The sequence below is a fragment of the Mustela erminea genome, chromosome 4 (genome assembly GCF_009829155.1).
Source record: "Mustela erminea isolate mMusErm1 chromosome 4, mMusErm1.Pri, whole genome shotgun sequence".
NCBI lineage: Eukaryota > Metazoa > Chordata > Mammalia > Carnivora > Mustelidae > Mustela > Mustela erminea.
This window is the reverse complement of record NC_045617.1, coordinates 54,822,301-54,848,726: the sequence shown is the minus strand read 5'-3', so window position 1 is coordinate 54,848,726 and position 26,426 is coordinate 54,822,301. Positions and strand designations below refer to the sequence as shown.

Below are 26,426 nucleotides of genomic sequence, written 5' to 3'. Positions count from 1 at the left end.
TTAAAAAAAGAAGAAGAAGAAGTATTGCCAAAGCACAAGACAGAATTGCCCTGGCTTAGCAACAATCTACAAAAGAGACCTGAGGAGGATTGGTTGGTTAGATGAGAAATGTCCTCCCTAAATCTAATGCAAGATACACTGATTTAGCCTAAAATGTATCCATTCAACAAACCATTTTTTAATAAAGCACTCTGCACAAAGTGCTAGCAAGAAAACTGAGGTATAACAGTTAATAAAAATAATCCCTATAATCCCTATCCTTAGGGACTTCCAGTTTCTGATAGAGACGAACAAATTCAAACTACAATGTAAGGCTATAAATGCAAAAATGTAAAATAAAGCCTAGGCCTCAAAAATCACAAATAATCCCCATGAACAAAGACTGGTCGGATCACAGTAGAGTTTTGTAATCAGAGGGGGAGATGAACCATGAGAGACTGTGGGCTCTGAGAAACAAACTGAGGGTTTTGGAGGGGAGGGGAGGTGGGGGGATGGGTGAGCCTAGTGGTGGGCACGTATTGCAGGGAGCATTGGGTGTGGTGCATAAACAATGAATCTTGGAACACTGAAAAAATAAATTTTTTTAAAAATAGCTATAAAAGAAAAAGATCGCAGTAGAGTTTTATACTAAATTTTCATCACACTTTTTATTTAACAACTTCATTGAGATATAATTAATATACATATAGTTCACCAATTTAAAGTGAATACTTTGGGGCACTTGGGTGGCTCAGTCGGTTAAATGTCTGTCACTTGAATTCAGCTCGGGTCGTGATCTCAGGATCCTGAGATCAGGTCCCATGTTTGGTTCCATACTGAGCATGGAGCCTTCTTAATATTCTCTCTTTCTCCCTCTCCCTCTGTCCCTCCTCACCCTCCTGTATGTGCATTCTCTCTCTCTCTCTAAAATAAAAGTAAAATAAAGTGTATACTCCAGCTGTTTTTAATATATTCACAAAGTCGTGCAACCAACACCACCACCTAATATTAGGACATTTTATCTCCCATTACGGAGGCCCTGTAACTGTTAACAGTAATTGTCTATTCCCTCCAAACACCAACACCACCACCACAGCTCTATGCAAACTCTCATCTCCAGTGCATCTTTATAGATTTGCCAGCCCTGGATATTTCATATGAATGGAATTATACAACATGGGTTTCTTTGTGATTAGATTCTTTGACTTATCACAATGCTTGGGGATTGATCCACTTTGTACCACAGAACAGTATTTCACTTTTTTTTTTTTTTATTTGTTGAGTAATATCCCGTGGTGTGGACATACCATATGCCATTTATCCATTTATCAGTTGATGGACATTTAGGTTGTTTTTGCCTTTTGGCTATTATGAATAATGGTCCATTTTTTAGTTTTTGTGCTAACCTATGTTTCATTTCTTTTGGGGATATACCTAGAGGTAGAATTGTTATGTCATAGGACAGCTCTACATTTAACATGTTAAGGAACCATCACAGAGTTTTTCCAAAGTTGCTGTGCCATTTTACATTCCCACCAGCAATGTATGAGTTTTCTCCAGAAGCTTTTCAACCCCTGTTATTGCCATCATTTTGATGTTAGCACTTCTAGTGGGTGTGAAGGGGTATCTCATTCTGGCTTTGATTTGCATTTCCTTAATGATTTCTTGTGCATCTTTTCGTATAGTTATTGTCCATTTGTATGTCTTACCGAGAAAAATATCTACCTGGATCTTTTGCCTGTTTTTAATAGAGTTATATTTTTATTATTAAGTTTTAAGAGTTTTCTATACATTTGGAGTACAAGTCTCATATCAGCTATATGGTTTTCAAATATTTTCTCCAAGTCTGTGGGTTATCTTTTCACTTTCTTGTTGATACAATTTACAACACAGAGTTTTTAATTTTGTAAAATCTAACCATTATTGCTGTTTGTGCTTTGGTGTCCTAAGAAACCATTGCCTAATCCAAGATCATAAAACTTACTTCTGTTTTCTTCTAGAAGTTTGATTCAACTCTTAGATTCAAGTGGATCAAGTGTATGATCCTTATTGAATTAACTTCTTTATATGCTCTGAGGAAGGGGTCCAATTTATGTTACATGTGGATATCCACTTATCCTAGGATCATTAGTGGAATCATTATTCTTTCCTCATTTAATTATCTTGATACCCTTGTCAAAAATCAATTGACTGCACGTTAGGGTTTATTTCTGTACTCTCAGTTCTATTCTATATGTCTACCCTTATGCCAGTACCACACTGTCTGGATTATTGTATCTTTGTACCAAGTTTGAAATGGAGAAGGGTGACTCCTCCAACTTTATTCCTTTTCAAGATTATTTTGCCCATCCTCAGCCCATTTCATTTCCATGATCAGCTTAGGACAGCATATTTTTAGAAGAATATTGATAAAGAGGAGCAAACCAGAGGACATGAGAAAATTTTCAAAAATTTGTGCTGTTTAATATGCAAGGTGAAAGATAAAAGTGGAGCATGAGAGATGATTTCATGAACTCAAAAGGTTGTTGTAATGGAAAATGATTCCAGAAAATTCTCTGTACACCAGATGGTGAAAATTATTGAAAGGGGAACCTCAGTTCAAGGATGAACTTTATAACCACTAAACTTAGTCATAAGTAAATCAGATTTTCTCATACTCTGATCTACCTATCCCTAAAAAGTCGAGCCAAAGCCATATGATCTATTAATCAGTAATGTTGTAGAAGAAATTTCAGCATTGAATAGAGGATATTATGACTCTATGCTATGTGGATGTGAATAGCAGTGAGAATGTAGACATTGTCACTGGGCACTATCTCAATTAATCCCCCCAAGCCATATGAGATGGGTACTGTTATTATTTCTTTTATTAGATAAAGATAGAGGCTTATCTAGGTATAGCAACTTGCCCAATGACACACAGTTAAAAAGAGACTGAGTGTACCCTCAAACCCAAAGCCCATGAGTGTACCCTCACACCCAAAGCCCATGAGTAATAGATCATGTAAAAGGAGAACAGGAGCTGTTTCATTTGCAAGTCTGGTCATTGTGGAGGAGCATGTTGTCGAAGCTGAGTTTGAGGTTCCAAGTTTTAATAACTGCAGAGAGATATGCTCCCATATTTTCACAGAAATATGGAAGTCCACTGGTGCTAGTAGCTATAAACAGCAAGCTCACCCACTCAACAGCTGGTAAGCATCCATGTTAAGATGTGGGCTCAAGGTTACTTGCTCAAGACACTGTGGTTTGATCCCTTTTTGAGGTGAGTCAGAGGTAGCTGACTCCAAGGCTTTGAGCCTGGATTACCAGAGAACAGAACTGAAATTAGCAGAGAAGAAACCTGAGAAGAGACACTAACTTGGGATTTTTTGCTTGATGTGTCAGATATGTTAAACAGGAGCAAATGAAAAGTACTTTTCAAAAAGTATACGCACATCCAACTGTGCAGAAGATGATTAAAATGTGGGAATTGAGCTTTAGATCACTAGATAGGATTGGCCTTCAAGAGATGGCTGGAGAAAAGAAAATACTAAATCTCTAGTCCAAACACTATAAGGAAGGAAAATCAGAGGACTTGGCATTTAGCTTTGTGTCCTTCAGCCCTCCATTGTGTCACCCAGAATTTGCAGCTCATATGCCTAAAATTTCCTCAGATCAATGCCCCTTGGAAAGAATTTAGCTTAAGTCTTCTTATGTGGGACTCTGCACCTGGCACCAAGCTAAGAGCTCTCATGGAGAGAATATTATTGGTGTTTATAACAAAGTCTGTTGCAGATGATACTCTCTTCAGATGAGGAAACTGAGACTCCAGGAAGTTAAATAAGCTGCAAGTGAGAGCACAGCAAAGATGGAAACTTGGTCCATCTGACACCAAGCCCACGCTGCCTGAGACGCTCGAAGGTGCCTCTTGGAAGCCACGCCACTGCTCCTTCTGAGCCTTTAGAGAAGGAGGCCAAGGTCTCTGACAGGCTGGAGCCTTCACCCACCCAACTCCCAACTTTGTTCCTTCCTTCTTTACTTCCTTTTATTCTTCTGACCATCTGAATATCCGTCCATCTTCTTTTAAAAATATGTCATCATGTAAGTGCTAGGTACCAGTTACTGATGATACAGGGAGGAACAAGATTCAGTTCTTACCCTTATGGTGCTTACAGACAAGAGATAGATAAAGAAATTAAGCGACTAATGGCACATTGATTTAAATTAGTCAAATGCAGGTACCTGGGTGGTTCAGCCAGTTAAGTGTTGGCCTTCGGCTCAGGTCACGATCTCTGGGTCCTGGTGATGAGTCCTGCGTGGAGCTCCCTGCTTAGTGGGGAGTCTGCTTCTCCCTCTCCCGCTGCCCCTCTCCCACCCCAGCTCATGCTGTCGCTCTCTCTCAACTAAATAAAATCTTTTAAACAAACAATCTAAATGCTCCTCCACTTAACTGATTTCACACAGAGAGAGAAGAGAGTTCACTTAATAACATTTGCTACAAAGTAAGAACCACTAAGGTTAATTAAAGGGTCCTAAATTTAGTTTTAAAGCAAGACCAGATTCAATAAGAGTTCCTTATTTCTTTTGGAATGTGCATTCTGCATTGCAGTCCTGCTAGAATACCTTAACCAAAAAAACTAGCAAACTTAGCAAATCTTTTCTTTAATGGATTCAAGTGGTTTGTAAGTTTGAGAGTGTGTGTGTGTGTGTTTATACTGAATATCCATATTTGGCTACTGCCAGTGAGGTTTCTGCAAGGCAGCTGGGGTTTGGCATGACCCTGACCATCACTCTGGGCCTGTCTAGCCTTGGCTGAGTTAACCTGGGGTTAGAAGGTAAGAACAAGAAGAAGGTAGAGGTGGAGCTGGACCCAAGGCCAAGTAGGAAAGAAAAAGTAGGTCCTTGCAGGACCTGAAAATCCTCTTTTTAATGTGTTTTGAAAGTATCTGAAATATTCTCTAAAATTCACCCTTATTGGGCTCATGGGTTATTTCTGGCCCAAGAATAGAATTCATTTTGGAGGATGTGTTAAGGGACTCCTGAAAATGCATGGGCTCTCCATCTTCCTCCCTCAGCACCACCTCCATATGATTTAGACTCAGGCTTCGAGCAAAAATGATGGACCACGCCTCAGCCACTTGCGTCATAACAGTATGTGTCAATTTTAATCATGTAACTAAACTCAGCTCTGCAAAATCGCAAATTTTAAAAAGCAGTGGGTGGGTGAGAGGGGGGACAAGGAGGTTGTAGGTAAATTAACACATTCTGATTGCTGACCTTACATAATCATGTGCTTAGTCTGGTCAAATGTAATCAACTCATTGAAGGGAAAGACAAAATCAGAAAAATAAAATCTCTAATCAAAAAGGTATTTTTCTGTTACTATAACCCCTTGTTGTCCCTTTTGACCTACTCAGTTATGGAGGGATAACTAATAGTATTGTTTTTTCATCATGAAAAATTTCCACAGAACATGCTAAACTGATTAGAAGCTGTATAATTTTTGAAATATGTATTTGTGCTTGGTTTTATAAGCCTAAGTTATACACTAACTCAGCAGTTTCCAGGCTGTAATAACACATCCAGGAGCCCTATAGTTGACTCTCATATATTATGATGAGTCAAACCCACAACTCCTTATTTCAGCCCACTTATCTGAAGCGACCAGTACAAACATGTTTCTAGCAATTATAATCAGTAGTAATAGTAGATGCAATAGTAAGAGAAAACTCATGAGCCAAGGCTTTGCATCTCAGAAGATCCCCTATTCATTCCAAAATGGCCCTGAATGTTTTTTTCTTGACTAGTTACATGAAATTTCTAGATCTTGTGTTTTTCTTTTAAGCTTACAGGTGGATAAGTCAAGATTTGAAATGTCTCTCACAATTAATAAAAATATAAGATACTTGCTGAGACACAGTAAGCTCATTCTCTCCTTTTTATATTTTAAGATTGCTTCTTTCCATACAACGATGCTGAAGGATGTTGTTCATTCATTGTGAATGTCAGGATTCAGGAAATAATAACCTAATATAAGAACTATTAAGAACTTCATAGCACCTTGAACTTTGCATCAAGATTGTAAGGGTATGGTGAAATGGTGAGGGAATTGTAAGGAAATGGTGGTGTGAGGAAAATTATCCCAATGTCCTAGAAGTCATGGACTAGGAAAGCATACAGATAAAATTAAGATACTGGAATCATTCCATTTATTAAATCGATTTAAAATACAAAAACAGAGGCACCTGGGTGGCTCAGTTGGTTAAAGCCTCTGCCTTCAGCTCAGATCATGATCCCAGGGTCCTGGGATCGAGCCCCGCATAGGGCTCTCTGCTCAGCAGGCAGCCTGCTTCCTCCTCTCTCTCTCTGCCTGCCTCTCAGCCTACTTGTGATCTCTGCCCATCAAATGAATAAATAAAAAAAATAATAATAATCTTTAAAAAAAAATACAAGAACAACCAAACAAGGGGAAAGAAATGGAGTCAGTCCATGAGGCTAGGATACAAGCAGATGACAGACAGCACCCCCTACCCAAATCCTGGATTATGAAGGTCCATAGGTCTTATCTCTGCACTGATGGGGTGCTTTGGGGCCAGAGCTGAGGCATGAGCAAGAGAGGCTGAAGACAGAAGTACCTTCTGGGCCAATGGCACATACTTGCTCTATCATGGAGATGCAGAGAAAAGTATCCTGGCCAATATCTGCCACTTGCCAGTTATCTTACTGAACAGCCATAGATTTTATTTGCATTTTTTTAGCACACCTGCTGTGGGGCCAGAATGGGACCATATAGAGGGTCACCAATGAGTGGTTAATAATGTAAGGGTAGCATAGCTGTCAGTCCAGAAGCAGCATCATCAAAATTTATGATCTGATATTCCTATCCATTTCTACCTATAGGTAATATTCTTATTTGTTTCATCATACAGCTCATTTTTCTATTTATATGTCTTAACATATTGTAAATTACTTTCTATCTGTACTTAACACATGCTGTGAATTTTGCCTGTATCACATAAGGAACTAGCTTACTTATTATCTGTGCCTAAGGATTTCATCATTCATCTTGTTTTCTTGTCTTCTGTAGCAGAATTGAATGTTCCAAATAATATAGTAATCTCCCATCATAAGTGGTGTTGATTTTCAAGGCAACTTTCATTCCCAAGTTCAGCAGGACACCGGAGAATTGAAAGGCCACCATGCAAACAAAAACATTTCACTTTTATTTCTTGGAGTTCACTTATTTACTATAAAACCCAAGATTCCTAGGCACAATCCAACATTTTTAGAAACTGTGGTATAATGAGAAATGAGACTGTCTAAAATTTTTTTGTGTAGTCATCTTGCTTCCCTACAGTTACTCAAGAGAACCTGAAAATACTCACAGGAGCCTGAAAATACATGGCCCTCATTTTCTCTCTGATTCCCCCTTGTCCTGGCTTTCTGGCTCTTCCCAGAATCCTACCTCATGATGGGTCTGCCATGTTTCCTACCTCATATTGTTCATAATACAATTCCTGTGGACACCATTGATATAGGATACCATGAGAATGACACACCCTAAAACTGGGCATCATAGGGCTTTGGCTGAGACCTTCTACCTGCTATTACTGGGTCTGAGAACTTCCCTACATGGCCTTAGGGGTTGCTATTTTTTCTTTATGTTTTTGCTAAAATGTTACCTTTCACTGAGCTTTCTGTTATCACTTATTTAAAGTGCACCCATCACTTCCCCCTGAAACACTTCCTATCCTCTTTTTCTTTATTCCTTTTTTAAAATATTTTATTTTTTTTTTTAGCAATCTCTACACGCAATGTGGAGCTCGAACTCAAAACCTCAAGATCAAGAGTCCCATACTCCACCAACTGTGCCAGCCAGGCACTCCCCCCACTTTTTCTAGTTTGACTCCACAGCACTTTATTGCTCTCTAATATACAATTAGAATTCTCCACTGATTTGGGCCATTTGTAATACACATCCCTATCCCAATTACACACACACACACACACACACACACACACACGTAAATTCAATAAGAAAAGAGATTTATAAATTTTGCTCACTGCTCTATTACCAGGACTAGAAAAGTATCTGGCATATGGTGGGTTCTCAGTCCATATTGGTTTAATACATCTACTCCACCCCATTATCACAACTATAGATATTTCTCTTCTAACTCCATTTCCATGCCAGGTTAGTTAAAGGAAAAATCAATGTGGGTCAATTCAAAAATAGCTCCAGATAATTACTCTGGAAAACATTGTTACTCTATGACCACATTTGCAGGCAGATTACAGGAAGCTGAGCAGAGTTAAGAGTCAACTGAAAGCAGAGAAACAAATCGTGGAATACAGCCAAGTACGAAGTATCCACTTACCTATGAGTTTGCCATGCCAGAGGCTTGGCTCAACCAAGGATTTTAGAATTACATTAAGCTCTATCACTGGATCGCCCTCTGAGAGGCTCCACAACATATTTGAGGCAGGACTTTCTGTTCACTGATTCCAACCATATTTGTTTGAATGAGAAAGTTATTTCCTTGGTGTAAGGTAAGGGTGGTTGGTTGTTCTGTAGAAACTTGTGATGGCTAAGTAGCTCAAGGGTGTTGGCATTTCCTCAAGGAAAGGATAGCATTGTGTGGTGCTTCTGATAGGAAAATCACACCGACCCACTCTCACCATGACATGGCCTGGGGATGTTCCACTAGAGAGAGGGTCTGCGCTGACACACCCACATACTCCTACACCCACGCTCATCACGATCTAGGATGTGGATCTGAAGAAGTCCAACCAGTTGAACCACTGTGGAAAGGAAGCTTGCTGACTCTTTTAACCCTCTTCCTTTCTAAAATCCAGACTCCCTTTCCCTGTCAGAGCTCAGAAGCAGGTCTCAGACATTTTGAATGCTGCTCCAGGTCCTGCTCTGACTTGTTCATCAATCTCAAGCACTTTTTTCTACCTCCAGCTTTGTCCTTTCTCACTGGAGGTCTTTCATCTGGAAAAGTGGGAACTTGCTAATCAGTCTCTCAACGAGAACACAGAAATCAGCTCAAAAATGCTTAACCAAAACAACTTTGGGGAATGTTGTCTGTAACGGTGCTTTTTTTTTTTTTCTTTTTCAAACTTTATTCTTTCTTCTGTCTCCCTCCTAAATGGAATGCCTACATAGCCAGCGACCCCCACCCCACCCCCATGCCTTGACTTCACATGATGCCTCAGGCATGCACCACATGGGAAGCAATGGATGTCAGGCCCTCGGCAAGTGCTTGTGCACCTGCCACCAGCCCTCACACTGTCTCTCTGGAAGCTGCGTCACTTCAATCTCCCGTGACATTGACATGTTACAGTAAAAGAGTTAGCTTGTCCTGTGGGTCATTCTTTCCCATAGAAAAACACAAGGTTAATGTCAGAGAAATATCATTCAAAGGTTCTAAGCTAAGCAATTCCTATATCCAGCTGGAGGAGTGTTTTTGTTGCCTTGTTTTCTTTTTCTACCCTGAACCAACATCTCATTGACAAAGAGAGTCACTTGTATGTTCACAGGCTGAGATGGAATATTCTAACAGTGTCCATCACCATTTGGCCTGAGGCTGCACTGCAGTGTTAGTTGTCTGAGTGTTAGTTAAATGTAGAGTAAATTCAGATCTTTGCTATTTTCATGGAATAATCACTAATGAATATAATCATGTTCCAATGTAATTTGTTTCATTTGCAAGTTGGCAGGAACGAAGAAGGCAGCTTTCTTTAAAGATGATTAGACCATGGTTATTAGGGTGAGGTCATTGGTTTACAATTAAGTCATTTTTTTTCCCTACGGTTATAATAATAGTGATGGAACCCAGAATCTTGTAGCTTGCTCTTTGGCAAAGGAAGGAGATCAAATTTTCCGAGTTTGGGCTGCCTTCCCTGGGCTGAGGAATAGTTTCCCACACCCGAGGCTTCTGGTGGGTAACGGCCCCCTCATACCACAGGCATTACTCAGTGTCAGGCCTCTGTGGGCCCCGGCAGCTCACAGTGCTCTCCAACTTGGAGCAGAAGCCTCTACAACATCATTGAGAGGAAGATATTTTAAATTTAAGTCCCAGATTGGACTTCTTGTCACCTGATCTACCCTGTGCTAATAGGGGGAAGTGATAGTCTTCAAAGGAAGAATAAAAGCACAGCCAAGGATTTTATGCTCCCCATGAAAGGAAAAAATTCTTCCCACTGGGGTCAGGAAAAGTTATCAGCCTCAGACCTCTAGGCATGGGACTTAATTTCCCATATCATTATTTTTGCCTGCATAGTCACCATTTTTTTAAAGTTATGTTTTTATCTCTTTTCCTCTCTTACAAACAAAACATTTCATGGCCTCCACAGACCTATTTTTGGCAAGCTCTAAAAAAATCTGAAATGCTTAAAGTCCATCATAGGGGAAAATAACCACTGGAACCAAAACCAGTACATTCCAGGTACTAATTGTACTAATTGAAATTCTGCTGCTCCATTAAAGAATTCTCCATTCTGTTTTTGGGATTTAGATGAAGAAATAGCTTGGGGAGAGTCCTGAAACAGGAATTGAGACTCCTGTCTTCATCCCGTCCATGTTGTTAACCAGTTGTCATGCCCTGAAACAGTCACTTAACCCAGCTGAAAACCTAGATTATGTGCGTACTAAGACCTCCACCTGCCAAAACCCATCTAAGTGCCTGCTATAGATAAGGGCTAAAATCATACGTTTTGCGGTTACACTTCTAGACTTTTCCAAAAATACATCCTTTGAGATGAGAGCTATCAGGAGCATGATATCTCCTCCTGCATTTAAAACCTGAGATTTACGGACACTGAATTTTGTCTAAGAATTTCATAGTAATATACCCATTGTCGACTCTCAGGGTACTGTTTATATTCTGCATAAATATTTAAACAGAGAATTCTGAGCACCAGATTGTCATCAAAGAAAAAGTTAGCTGCAATATCACATAGCTTTACAAAGCCGTAAAGTTTCATGATCAAGAGTGTGGGTTTTGGAGTCAAATGGTTAGGATTCAAATCCCTCTCCCGCTGTTTGTTTGCTCTGTGACCTTGGGAAGTGGACTTAACTTCTTCATGCCTCCAGCTTATCTATACATGGAACTAATTCCATGACCTCTCTCCTAGAACTCTTGTAAGGATTCACATAAATAATGCTCTTATAGCAATCAACTCCACTGTTGGCATACAATAAGCATTCAATAGACATTAGGAACTTGTTTTTACAACCTGAGAATTAGGTCCAAAATGATGAATATGAGACCCTCATTACTTTCAATTTTTTAATGACCTCAAATCTAATAGAAAGAATTCGATAAAGCAGCCAAGAGTGGTCTATGTTAGTCTCTTGGTTCCTTAGTTGTTTCTAAATGTAGATATTTTTAAAAGTATTTTTAGAAATATGTATTTATTTATATATTTGAGAGGAAAACAGAGCACAAGTGGGGAGAGGGGGGAAGGGCAAGAGACAAGGAGACCCCTCATTGAGCAGGGAACCCATCACAGAGCTCGATCCTAGGACCCTGAGATCATGACCTGAGCTGAAGTCAGACGCTTATCCAACTGAACCATCCAGGGACCCATAAGTGTAGACTTTTTAAAATAATGTAAGACTATTCAGGATTAACTATAGTCATCTGGGCTCTTGCTATGCAGTTAGCCAAAAAGCAAATGGCAAGGACTGTCTATTAGAGCTAAGTAGTAATTGAAAATGGACATTTTTCTTTATGGATTTAGTTTTAAATAAGATTTGGGGGAAGGTAAGTTATATCTATTCATCAAATAAAGCACCTTCATTATAGAAAACATGCTTATTTGATTCCATTAGACAACCACCTTTAACATTTTAATGTTATTTACATAACACAATTTTTGTTCCACTATTATAGTCATGCATTACATCCTTCTATTTTTATTAACCTTCTTTTTTTACCTGAAGACTGGTCTTTGGCCTAATTTTAAGGGACCATTTTCCTTCTGTAAATAACCAACTAAAATCAAGTCCTTGTGATTCAGAGAGACCAAAAAGGGTGGGAAAATATGTGAATGACTTCTCCATTCCAGTGGGAACCTGGATGGAAACCCTCTTTTTAGAAGCCAAGAAGGCAAAGTTCCATTTTTTCTTGGCAAGACACTTTATGAGATTCTGAGTGTCTTTGGATTCTGCACTTTGGTAGCTTGGAATTAGCCTGAGAACACTTTCATGCCCCAGTGATCTCAGAATCTCTCCCCTAACAACAAAGACCCTGATTTCCAGTGTTCAGTCGAATTTCTCAAGGCCCAATAAAGTGTTGGTTTGTATCCATCTCGAGTTCTCTTCTCCTTGTCCCTCACACACTGATGTTTATTGTAACTTTCACAGAAAGAGGGTTTATCACTCACAAGATAGTTTACAGGTTAAGGGATGACCTTAATATCCTGTTAGTGTTTCTCTTAGAGAAAATAGCTTCCACTCTACAAAATATGTACCATATTTTATTCTGAACTCTTCTTTTTATACTCTTTTTTTTTTTTTTTCTGATAGTCTTTGGTTGTTTCAAGATCCCATATTCCATGGTAAATACAATTTTCTTTTCAGGATAACTACCCAAAGTCGTAAAATAGTTTTATTTTACCCAAAGAGGTAAAATAGTTTCTTCCTTAAAGACTGTGGACTGTGGCCAACTGTTATATAAACCCGTGTTCTCTAGTGTGTTGGCTCTCAAATGTGCTAAATTGAACCCTTACTGATGGTATAAACCCTGTTTGTTGGCCACCGCTGCAAACAAGATATTACAGCTGGCAGATTATATGGAAAACTTGGAAGTGATTATAAAACTGGAAATCCTACTTTAAAGTTGGATGTAACTGTTAGCTCTCTGTACGATCGTGACCACCATTGTTGAACTTTATTGATGTGTTGCCTACTGGGCAGGTTATGGGAATAAATGGTGAGAAGTGACCCAGGGTGGCCCATCATTTAGTTCAATCAAACCCGATCCTCTGACTTAGGTGACACAGGGAGACCTGCCCCCTGGGTGGCTTGTGTGTTGCCTTGGCTACAATGTGAGGTCTCCCCTGGAATGTCCAGGCCCGTCTCAGGGACACACCCTCTCTCTAATGCTACTCTCAACAGCTGACACAAGACCATCCTCTGAATTCCCCAAAGCACTCTGAGACTGGGATGGACCATTGAAAGAGGGTCTTACTAGATGACTGAGCCCAGCAAAAGGAATAGGGGAGCGCAGAGCTCTAGGGTACATCCTCAGCATAGAGCTTACTCACAAGCCTCCCTTCCCAGCGGTAGGCCCACATCCATGCAACAAATTCAACTGTCCCCTCTTCCCCTGCAAGGCCTGGAAGCATGCTTAACCTCTGGAAGCCCAGATCTAACCACTTACTAAGTTCTGGTTTCCTGTCCTGGAACCCAGGTTTTCTCTGCATGCCTGACCCTGAAATAGGTCTTCTCTTCCTGCAGAAGACATCAGCTTTGATTCCTAGGGCATGGCCTCTCCCGTGGCCTCAACAGGACAACCACGGCAGAATGCCACAGTCAGGTATTGACAGAGGAACACACCCAGGGGCAGGAAGCTGTTTTATTACAAATGGTTATGACGGTCATGCCAGTGTCAAAGATACACCCCAAGAGGGGACTATTGTTGGTGGGTGCCCAGGAGCTACTTGTAGCTCTAGTAGGAGGAGGCAGACAACGGTATGTGAGAAGCAGAATGATATGTAAGGTACATGCCCTTGGCCTCCACTTTCTTCAACAGGGAAGAAGGACTCTTGAGTCCATCATGTGGCAGTTGCGAGAAGGATTTGCTGCTGCTGCTGCTGCCATTGCTGTTGTTCTTCTGGCTGGGGTTTCCAGAGGCTGCTGCTTCAAAGGCAGCTGGACCACCACTGTGCTTCGTGTCACAGCATTCCTCTGAGCATGGGCCCCTGGAGGGTGACCTAAGAAAAGTCACTCCCCTGGACAGAGGAGAGGCTGAATTATTGTTCAGCCTGGCTGTTGGGGGAGAAGGGGAAGAGCTTCATTGAGCTTGCTCACAGGTTCTGGGGACTTGTGTGTGTGTGTGTGTGTGTGTGTGTGTGTGTGTGATGACAAGCTGGATCTCAGCATTCCATTTTTTTCAAGCCCACATTCCATTACCCCATGTTCAACTCAGTTGGCTTCCAGGAGCCCTCCCAAGAGAAACAGCTGTTTGATGCCTTACAGAGGAAATTTTAAAAGCTCTTGAGGTTTAGAATTTTAGAATCTGCAGGGTTGATAACTTCCTCTCTGCTTATGAAAACAAACAGCATTAACTTCTCTCTCAATACAAACGCAATTCCAAAATGCATGGCTTCTTTTCCAAATGCGGTTCTATCAAAGAAGCAAAGATGATCCTGGGTAGCCTATGATGAAGCTGTAGATGCCACTAATAAGATCAGTTCTTGATATGATAGCATGGGTATTGTTGTTCATGATGCTATAATTGACAAGTGATAGGAAGATGGAGACCACATGATTGCTGCTTGAGACAAGAAAGTTTCCTATCTCACCCCTAAAGCACAAAGCACCCATCTAACAGAAGGGACAAGGGATTTGGAAATACTGTTCACTTAGAGTAATTAATTCACCCACAGGAAATACCTTGTTGACTGTTTCTGCTAGAGTTCTTTAGTAAGCCAAGTTACAGCACCAGAAATATAGTTCATAATAATTGAAGGATATATTTTCTTTCTTTTGGAAGATGTTTGCTAGAGGGATAGTGTTTAGTTCTGAATTTTTTTCCAGTTTGAGAAAAATAAGAACTAAGCTTTGAAGTATTTGCTTGTCCTTAACACACATGCACACGCACTTACACAAACACACACACACACACACTCATAATTTATTCTGGCTCAATTTCTTTTTCTCTATTTTCCCTCTCTCTCTCTCTCTCTCTCTCTCTCTTCTTTCCTTTCCTTCCTTTCTGTTCCTCTCTCTTTCTCTCTTAGATCACCCATATCCTTGAGGGTTGACAGACCAGTAGAATCAGAAATGAGAAAGAGCTGGAATTGTAGATCAATGGATAAATAAAAGTATTTACATTTTTATTTCTCTTATCATCCAGCCCATTTGTCGTCTTCTGGATGTGCTTCTTTTTGAAAAAGCTATTTCCAATAGACTTGTTTATCTTCCCTCAACTTCTGCCCCCAGATTTAAACATAGTGAGATAATGTTTTGGGGAGGTGCTTCAAAACAATGGGTAGATTTTTCTGGGTGATGAAAATTATCTGTATTAGCATGAATACATTCATTTGTGTTATTTTGAAGATTCTTCAATAAAGGGATTCATCTATATCAAGACTGCTTTATTCTTGATATAACTAGTTTCTCATCACTAGCCCTTAGTGCCAAGAACAAAATGATTTCCAACACTCCTAAATATTCACAGAGCTGATAGACATAAAACAATACAGGAAGAATTCTGTAGTGACAAAATGAAACATCTTACAGACAAGATTACTTTATATCAACCACTGTCAGGGTTGCAATATATTTGTTGTAACCTATAAACAAACAGATGCAAGATCTTCAATCTCCAAGGCATTATGAATATTTTGTAATGAAAAAACAAACTAGTTGAAAACCAAATGATTGGTAAGTTTGGCTAAAAGCTTTCATTGCTACTAGTTTACTAGCATCCAGAGTATCACACACTTTTTCTTATTCCATTCAGTAAATATTTATTGAGTTTTTACTCTGTACTATGCATTCGTATTAAGTATTTGGAATATAAATGGCCCCAGTTCTCAAGGAGTTTACAGTCTACTAGGGAGACAAATAAACATTTCCAACAAAAGTACAACTGAAAATAAAGGAGAAAGGCCAAGAGCAATACCTGGAATATCTGTCCCTAGAGACAGGATGTTTATTTTAGTCAGTTAGCCATAGTCTAAAATTTGGCTTCATAGGCTCAGATACCTTAGCATAAATTGTTTTTCAGTAATAAGTAATGGGCCAAGTAACTAGAATTGTTACTAGCAAACTAGAATGCCAGTTTATTAATTTTTCCTGGAAAATAGAACTGCCCAAGGAACCAGACCCCAAGTCCAATAACCAGCAGCAGCACAGGCTGCTACAGCAAGAGTAAAGTTCTAATCAGAAGGTTTCTTGGTAAGTATGAAATAGAAGAAATTAATATTTGATGCAAGATCAAACATTTATGATTTATAAGAAATTATAATGATAGCCTCAGAACAAAACACTATTCCTCTAGCAAACATCTTCCAAAAGAAAGAAAATATATCCTTCAATTATTATGAACTATATTTCTGGTGCTGTAACTTGGCTTACTATCTCCTAAAGTGTGGGTAGACCTGACACTATGGATGGCACAAAGCAAAACTTTGAGCAAGAGCTCACAGTGGGCAGTAGTGGCAACACAGGTATGGCCAAAGCTGGCCCACCCAACATCCCTTTTTTGAATGGGGATGGCCAATGTTAGCCCATCCCACAACCCTTTGCTCTCCAGGCCTGCTAGCTGGCTAATAGCCACCATGTACACAGTTGTAGCCATACCAGGAGTCTGGTCTTATGGGGATCTGAAAGAAATAATATATCTTTATGAGTAAAAATTAGGTACAAAAGTGAAGATTGATTTGGAATATTCAGGGTCTATTCACTTAGAAAATCCACCTCTGCAAACCAATCATTGAGTTAGGAACATGATTTTATACTAGTCCATAATGCACTGCTGATCTGACTCCTTTCGTCTGGCCATCCTCACTTCTCTCTCCCTGGGAAATCCTAGACCTTACCATATTCCAGCGATGAGAGGACTCGTGTCTGAGACTGTAGCATCTGTTCTGATCATGGTGATTGTTAAATATTATCAACAGGGCTTTCTTTTTAAGGCACTTTTGATATAACTCCGATCTAATGAGTTATGTATCTCTTCTGCCATTTAACTCTCAATGCTAATTCCTTTTTCTCAAATTTTTGGCAGAAACTTCATGATAACCCCTAAATAGTGACAATTAATACCAGTCAGAAACAATTAAAGTTCCTTTTACAATGCTCTATATATTACCAAATAATGAAGTTGAACAGAAGCCTTTCTCTCCTTAGCAATACGGCCTTCTCTCTGGGCATTCCCAGAAACAAGCTCTAAGGAAGAAATCCAGTAAGGGCAGTAATGAGCGACGTCACAGCACAAATTCCCAAAAGACTGGAAGAGAAGGCAATCAAGGGATTCTCTTGTTTGGTTATTTTATGTTTTGTTCAGTTTGGTGTGGTTTGGTTTGGTTTTTTTAATCAAGAGCCTATACAAGTCTTTCCCCAGGGAGGAGTTGAAATATTATTAACAGGAGAAAGAATGGATACTCAGTGAACAACAAACAGCAAAAGCATTCTCAAAACTTATAGCTCATTGAGGGCATTAAAATTGAGAATTCATGCCATACAGGGATAGCTCCTCAAAATCTCCTCGCTCCTGATTTAGGTACATTCGGGGGTGGGGGGGGGATCTGTTTTTGTTTTGTTTTTAAAGAAGCAATAGCATATTTGACTATGGAACTCAGTTTTCCATAAATTCATTATCAGCTGGTATGATGTTGCCCTCTAGAACATTTGCAACATTTTCAATTTCATCAAGCCAAAAAGACAGTTTATTAAGGCAGTCACTTTCCCCCATGAGTCTCAGAAGGAGCTTCATTTGGCTTTAAACCATCTTCATATAATTTGTAGCTGTGGGCTTCCCAGGGGGAAGATATACAAAGGACACTGTGAGAAAATATGCTTCTTATTTAAGCTGTGAAGTGTCGATAGAACTATCTTCAGCTGACAGTCAATGACAACCACTGGGGATGTGAAAAGCAAACAAACAATGTCTTTGGTCGCATTCTGTCCTTTTAAACTAATTTGTACAAGATCTACAATTAGGATTCAGTATTTTGTATACTGAGAAACATAGCGTGTGGTTAATAAAAATTTAAGAATTTTTCTCAGACCAGGCCTTTCTCGCAGTGACTGTTTGATGAATGACAGATGACAGAATGAATGAATGCGTGAATGATGAAATGAGCAAGCCAGCAAAACGAGAAAGCTCACAGATTGAAAAACTAAATTTACCTTTTTAACTTACCGCCTAGCAAAAAGTAAGCAGGTTCTAGAGCAGCAAATGCCATCTTTGCTGAATGCGTAACTGACAGTATAATTACCCTGAGGAGAGAAGCCATTGCGCTGAATGAATACTAAGTGCAAAGACTATAGATGTGTGTGTGTGTGTGTCTGTGTGTCTGTGTGTGTGTGTCTGTGTGTGTGCGCGCGCACGTGGGCACGCATGCGTCTGTACGTGCATGGTCCTGCTCACCTATGGGCGCACTAACAGAGAAACCCAGAGGAACTGGGGAGTGGCACTTCAGAGCTAAAAAGGAGTTCCTGCATAAACAGTCTGTGTGATCTCAAGCGGAACAATCCGTGTATCCAGGAGGAACCAAGATTCGGGGGGAAAAGCAGAGACAGGCTTTGGGTCCAGGAAGATATGGGTACCAATCTGCAACTTACCTGCCCTTTAATCTTGGCCAATGTATCTTGCCTCCCTGAGCCTTGATTAACTCACTCCTCAAGTGCTGATGATAACACTCCCTCTCCCGGTTGTTACTGAGAAACTGAGGTAATAATACAAACATTTGTAAAGCGTGTATTATACACTGAGCAGCATTCTGAGCATTTCGTAGACATGACCTCATTTAAACCTCACAGGAGCCACTTGAGACAAGAATTTCCCTTCCCAGGGGAGGAAAACTGAGGCAAGGGTTAGGGAATTGCCCCAAGTATATGGCATAGGGTCTGCACACAGTCAGTTCTCAATAGGTAATAACAGCCATTATTTATTGCTAAGAGCTTTACATTTATTCTCTCATTGGATCCTCTGGACAACCGTATGTGTTTATCGTGTGCCTGGAGGATAGCGGACATGTAATGAGTATTTGTTGGATAAATGTGAGAATCCTCCCTGCACAGAATTAGCTGAGGTTTACATAAGTAACCTCCTCAAGGTCATAAAGCCAGAATATGCACCCCACACACCAACCCTGTGTGTGTGTGCTCTTAAACATGCCAGTTGTTTATGGTCTGTGTGGCCCATCCCCCTGGGATCAGAGAGAAGAAAGACCTGGGTAGTGGAAGGGACATATCAAAACCATCAGAAGCAACTAAGAAGGAACACCTCCGGTGTGCTTAGAAAACATGGAATCTGTGGTTTTTCCTTTCTCTCTCTCTTTTTCACTCCACTCTTGATCTCTGTCTCAGCCCCTAAATAATCTGTGCTCTGCAGCCTCTGATGTCTAATTCTGGCAGGCAAAGGGAAAAATATTAGAAATTGTACTCCGAACTATCCATCATTTAGCTAAGACTTCTTAAGGGTTCTTAAGTAATCAGGCATTTGAGGTTTTGGATTGTATTTGAGGGGAAGAGGGCTTTAATGAGGTGAGTGAAGAAGTATGTGATCTGTTTTAATATACAATTCCCACATGCTACAAACAGCAAGGTCCAAAAAACCCAAGTCTTAAAAGACAATTGAATAATATTTTACTCAAACTATTACATGCTGACCTGGAAATGAATGTTAATATTGAATTAATTGCCTTTACATGCATCATTTCTATCATATGGATAAGTGGACAGAGCTCCCAAAAACGGTTTCTTTGATTTAGAATGAAAGAATAATGGGTATTTGCTTCTAGCTTGGCGGACTAATTATTGAATGCTGTCATTCTTTGTGTTTCAGTACCTTGAAGTGATTAAGCAGGGATAAAAGCTAAAATTAAAAAGAAAAGCCCATTACCAAATACTAAACAGCTTCAGTAACTTCCTGCCAGTCTCTGAAGGACATTCCTGCCTTGTTATGACAGGGAATTATTCATAATGTGTGCCTAGCATATAGATTGCATCCTTTATTTGAAACAATAAGAGAGTCATCCTCAGTAGTTGATGGAAATAAATAGGCAGGCAAAATTTAAAGGGGGAAAAAAAAAAAAAGACCAACCGGGAGGCCTCGATAATAATTGCTTGTCACCGTAACATCAAGTAGTCCATCCTTTTAGGAACTCGTTACGTGGCTAGGCCATTATGTTCTCTGGGTGGGAAAAAAAAGTGCAGTAATTCACAGAAAAGCAATGACAGTGTTCTGCTGGTTTACCTAATAGTATTGACTAGACAGGAGAATGGTGGCTTGAAAGCAAGGAGTGATTCTATATTTGAAATTGTTTTGCTGTCTTTTTCACCCAATCAGAATTTCTCTCATTTAAAAAATATCAATACCTTTGAAAAATATCAAAGAGACCTCCACCCATATTTTGATCTGACTATAGAGTGCACAGCTTCCAGATTCCTGCCCAATCACTCTGCTTAGCAAAACGTCTGCTGTTGCTGGGAGGAAACAGGGAAGAGATGCTATGCTTTAGTGCCCCTTGCTGGTCAACCTGAAGAAAATCTGAGCGATATGATTGCCGGAGCCCAGGTTGCTATTAATGATGTGCCCCATCCCACTAACATACCCAGGAAACCTAGTTGATTTAACCTAAACATATGGAGCAAGTCTTAAAAATCATTATAAGGATGAGATGATGTATCTGCAATGCACATATTCTCTTAAGATAAAAGTTCAATATGAAGACAAACTACATGTTAAATCTTAGCCTCACTTCAAAATAAATACAGGCAAATATGTTCCGATGAATGTATCCTTATGACATAAGAAACTTTCCTAGGCCCAAACCCTGATTTGTGCCTGATGTGTCTCCAAAAATGTGTATGGTCTTTCAAATTATAGCAAAAACAATAGGTACCAAAATAATACCAAATGGAATTCTCAGTTCCAATTAACTCCCAAAAATGATACAAAAATTATTTCTATTGGAGAAAAAGGGGCATATCTATAGTAATGCATTAGATCGTTGATAATTACATTATAATTTTAACAAGCAGTTTCTGATTTTGTGAATTTCTTATCCATTTGCCGTTTTCTTAAGGATGTAATAATACTACTTTTATAATTTAAAAACAATAGCCACAACATGGCTACACTGACCAGTTGGCTACCAAAGCTAATTAATTCTTAGGATTCCATAGTGAGCCATCAGACTTAACACCCCAATTTATTTGAAACACCATTAGGGGTGGGCTTAGAATTAGATCTCCTCCCCTACAAGGTACCCATCAAGAGACAAGATTCAGAAGATCCAGTTCTGGGGGCTTGAAAAAGACTGTTCAGGCAGACTAAATAATACAGAGATTTATGGTGACCAGCCCATGTGGTAATCTTGCAGACGTACAGTCTAAACTCGTATCGATTGTATTGGCATAAACATAGATGTATAAATCAATGGAATAGAATTGAGAGTCCAGAATTTTAGACTCTTTAATTTTGGTCAGTTTAGTGATGTTCATTAACAATTCCAAAACAATTCAGTGGGGAAATGAATGATCTTTTCAACAAATAATGTTGAGATAACTGGATAGTCACATGCAAAAGAATGAAACAAAATCCCTGTCTCACACCATATATAAAAATTAACTCAAAAGTGACAAAGGATCTTAAATGTAAAATCTAAAACTATAAAACTAGCAGAAGAAAATGGAGTAAATGTTTGTGATCTTAGATTCGACAATAGTTTCTTAGATAAAACATCAAAAGCACAAGCAACAAAAGAAAAAGTAGGTAAATTAGACATCAACAAAATTAAAACTTCCATGCTTCAAAGGACACCATCAAGAAAGTGAAAAGACAAAACACAGAATGGGGCAATGTTTTGCAAATTATGTGTCTCATAAGGAACTTGTATTTAGAATATATAAAGAATGATTGCAACTCAGTCATTGAAAAGTTAAAAATTATTTGCTAATATAAAAATAAGCAAAGAATCCAAATAAACATTTCTCCAATGAAGATATACAAATCACCAATAAGCACATGAAAAGATGTTAGTTATTAGAGTTATTAGTTATTAGATAAATCAAAAAACCACAGTGAGAAGTATTTAACATCCACTAGCCTGGTTATAATCAAATAGACAATTACAAATGTCGATGAGGATGTAGAGAAATTGGAATCCTCAGTCATTGCTAGTAAGAATATAAAATGGCATAGCCATTTCAGAAGAGAGTCTGGCAGTTTCCCAAAGGTGATATATGGAGTTCCTATATGACCCATAAAATCTACTCCTAGATATGTATACACACACAAGATACATATGACAAGAGAAATAAAAACATATGTCTACAACTTGTACATGAATCTTTATAGCAGCATTTTTAATAATAGCCAAAAGGTGGAAACAACCCATGTGTTCATTAACGGATGGATAAACAAAATGTTATATGAATGTACATTCATATAATAGAAAATTATTTGTCATCAAAAAGTAAAAAAACAATGAATACTATTACACTGAAAAGAAATAAAAAAGAAAATGAAGTATTGCTATGTGTTACAACATGAATTAAACCTTGAAAGCATTATGCTAAATGAAAGAATCCAGACAGAAAAGGCGCATACTGTATGAATCTACTATATTAATCTGCTAGGCCTGCCATAACAAAATACCATGGACTAGGTGGTTCACACAAGAGAACTTTGGTTTCTCATAGTTCTGGAGGCTAGAAGTCCAAGATCAAGGTGTTGTTGGCAAGCTTGTTTTCTCCTGAGGTCTCTCTCCTTGGCTTTCAGTTGGTTGTCTTCTCACTCATGTGGCCTCTTCTCTATACACACGTATCCCTGGTATCATCTTCTTCTTATAAAAGCACCGATCCTATTGGATCAGGTCCCTTATGACCTCATGTAGCCTTAATTACCTCTTTCAAAGCCCTCCAAATATAGTCACATTGAGGGTTAGGGCTTCAACAAATGAATTTAGCAGAATATAATTCAATCCATAATATCTACTTATATGAAATGTCCAGAATAGGCAAATCTATAGTGACAGACAGTAGATAGTGGTTGTCAGGGGTTGGGGGGCAGGGTTGGGGGCGATAAGAGGATTGGAGCGATAGCTGAGGAATGCAAAAGTCTCTTTTCGTGGTGATGAGAATATTTTGAAGTTGATTGAGCTGTGGTGGAACAAGTCTGTGAATACACTAAAAGTCATTGAATTATACATTTTTTTAATTATACATTTTATTTACTTATTTATTTATTTTACAGGAGGGAAGGGGCAGAGGGAGAGGGAGGGAAAGAGAGAATTGTAAACAAACTCCATACCTAGCATGGAGCCCGACCCAGGGTCAGTCTCACAACCCCGATATCATGGCCTGCGCTGAAATCAAGAGTCAGATGTTTAAACAACTGAGCCACCCAGCACTCTTTAATTATACATTTTAAATGAGTGAATTGTATGCTATGTGAATTGTATTTCAATAAAGTTATTACTAAACATACACGCACACACACACACACACACACACACTCCAAGGAGGCTAGAAGGGCCATCAGTAAAGTCTTTAAGAGGTAGTAGGAATCCACTCATAAGGATGAAGTTCAGAGCCAGGACTAAAGTCCTTAAATGTAGACAAAGAATAAAAAGCTCACTTCTGATCCTAAACATTAAATACTCAGGGCATTTGGGGCAGAAGAGCAGGTATCAGATCGGGGGCCTATGGTCAAGGCCGCCCTGGCTACAAACTTGGCATGAACTTGATTGAGTCCCAAAGTGTTGGCCTAGAGCTCCTTGAGCTCCTGCCAAGGCCTGCATTCACCTTAGAGACCAAAAAATGATGTCACCACCTGGGGAGAAGAGAGCCCTAAAGTTGGGAACTGGGCGGAGTGTGAGGCAGGGCCTGAGGTAATCTCTCTTGTGTTCCTGACTTCCCTCCTCCATTTCTTTGAATTGGAATGTTCAACTTCAGTGAGCATGTAATCCTTCTGGTGTTCTTCTCTCACGAATTCTGTGTTTTCCAAGCGGAAGTCTGCCAAACTGCATTTCTTAAACACAAATGCTACCCTGTCATTGTCAGCTTGCTTACTGATCTTTTCCACTGGACTTCAAGATCCTAGAAGACGGGGACTGTTGCTTTTATCTCTACACCCCCAATAGCTCACCCTTGGCTGAGCACTTAGAAAATGATCCATAGACATTTGTTACATGAATGAGTAAATGAGTACTTGGTTTTCCCATTTTTAACTTGCTAGAATGCACATTAACTTCTTGCTTATGCTAGCCTGAGCCATTGTCAGAACCAGTAAAACTCAAGAATCCTAACCAAAGTGCTGATTTATTTTTTTACCATAGAGTTAATGTAATTTTTTAAAAGATTTTTTTAATTTTTATCTATTTGACAGAGATCACAAGTAGGCAGAGAGGCAGGCAGAGAGAGAGGGGGAAGCAGGCTCCCCACTGAGCAGAGAGCCCCATGTGGGGCTCCATCCCAGGACCCTGAGATCATGACCTGAGCCAAAGGCAGAGGCTTTAACCCACTAAGCCATGCAGGTGCCCCTAGAGTTGACATAATTATCAATAATAATGGCTTAACACTTATTAAACATGTCTGGACTGGGCCCTATGCTAAGCAGTGTATGATCATTATCTCACTGAAACCTCACAAGAAGCCCCTGAGTAGATATTTTTATTACCCCCATTTTATACATGTGGAAACTGCAATTCACAGAGGTTAACTGACTTGTCCAAAGTCACAGCATTAGTAGTATTGGGGCGATGATTCAACCTCAGAACTCCGAAGTGCATGTACATATCCTCTATGTAATTACGACTTCTCCAAGTTTTATTTTGTTAACATACTCCTCGCAGAGGTAAGAGGAAAAAAGAAGCAAGAATTGAGGCTTAAGATTGTTCACACCTTTCAGGCCCTGTCAGAAGGCTTCCTGGTCTCTCGAGGTTAAAGCATCCCTGCTTGGGTTCAGGATCACGTACAGCTTCTCCGCAGACTCAGGCCACAGTGTTCTCAGACCACCTTACTTCAAGGCAAAAATCACTTGCCCCAATCCAAGCAGCTCCATGCACTAAGGAGACCATAAAAAAGAAGGCATGCATAGAAGGTCTGGGTGGGCTTCTCTCCCTTGATCATAAATTCAGTCTGTAATCAAGCAAACCCAGAAAGGCTCTCAGATTCTTTTCACTGTGTACCAACTCACAGCTTCCAACTTTCATTGTATCCTCTTTCTTTTCCCTTATGCGTTTTAGCTGCACTTCACAGAGTTCTGCACAGAAGGAAAACTCAATATAAGTCCGATGCTTACCAGAATGGAACATTCTGACATTTCAGAACAACAAGCTCAGCTTGAGGTGGTTCAAAAAGACATGCATCAGATGTCCCAAAAGTTGCTATAAGAGATTCAACAGCTTTCACATTGACCTCAATAAACAAAAGTGTTTATTTCATGGTTACTATGTCCCAATGCAAACAGCCTGCTGTTTTTCCTATTTTCCATTCACTTCTGTTACCTCGGCCATGTGTATGTCATGACTGGACAGCACTCAAGGATCGTCGTCTGCAAGAGTGAAGGGGGTGTTCATACCCATAATGGGGCAACTCCTGTTCCAGGAGAACTTGGAGTCATCAAGACCAAGGTCTATGATTAGGAAAGTTAAAACAGAACCAAGGTTAATCTCCAGCAGTCAGGGAGTTCATTGCATCTCACACTAAGCCAAAATTCTAAGAAGGAACAGTGTTGCTGATGATAATTTTGTAAAATATCCTCAGATTCAAATGAACCTTGTGGACAGAGAGAAAGGAAGTCTAGGCATCTCTCTGAGATTCTTCTCTCAGAGCAAAGGCAAAATGCCCAGCTCTCCTACTATCCTTACCAATGAACGTGGGTCGGTGAGCTTATCCTGTCAGAGACCCGGTAAGTAATGAGGCAGGGCCTAGTCTGTCCTACTTATTATTGTGCCTCCAGAACCCAGCACACACCTGACTTAATACATTTTTATTAACTTCATAAATGAACTACAAGGTCAATGGAGAAGAAGAGATGCCTGGAAAAATATGGCTGGGAATGAACTCCCTTGGCACAGAGAAGAACTTGGATCTCACAGAGGGTGCCCTTTACTCTAAGAATGAGCCAGACCTTATCTGCTGGGGAAGGCTTTTGCTGGATAATAAGATCTTTTAAAGACTAATCATTTTAACATGCTTAAAAGCACTATAAATCTTGGCTTTTTAAATGATTCCTAGTTTTTTTATTTCTGAACAAAATAGCATATCTAAGAACCAACACTTTTCTTTAGTCCATGATTAAATATAATATGTGTATCTACTTGAAATATACATTTTGAAAATAGCAGAAGAGGGGCACCTGGTTAGCTCAGTCAGTTGGGCCTCTGCCATTAGCTCAGATCATGATCCCAGGGTCAGCATCTCAGCTCAGCAGGGAGTCTGCTTCTCTCTCTGCCTGCCGCTCCCCCTGCTGGTATTCTCTCTCTCTCTCTGTCTCTCTCTTTGTCAAATAAATAAAATAAAATCTTTAAAAAAAAAGATGAAAATACCAGAA

General features: G+C 39.6%; 1 protein-coding gene and 1 long non-coding RNA gene across 2 annotated transcripts in view; both read left to right on the top strand.

Moving 5' to 3' along the window:
- SASH1 (SAM and SH3 domain containing 1) overlaps positions 1-26,426 on the top strand; it is a 315,133-nt gene that overhangs the window by 18,302 nt on the left and 270,405 nt on the right. The window lies entirely within an intron of this gene.
- Positions 4,310-20,239, top strand: LOC116588362. The gene is made up of 2 exons (XR_004284911.1): positions 4,310-4,666; positions 18,191-20,239. It is a non-coding gene; the product is annotated as an uncharacterized LOC116588362 (long non-coding RNA).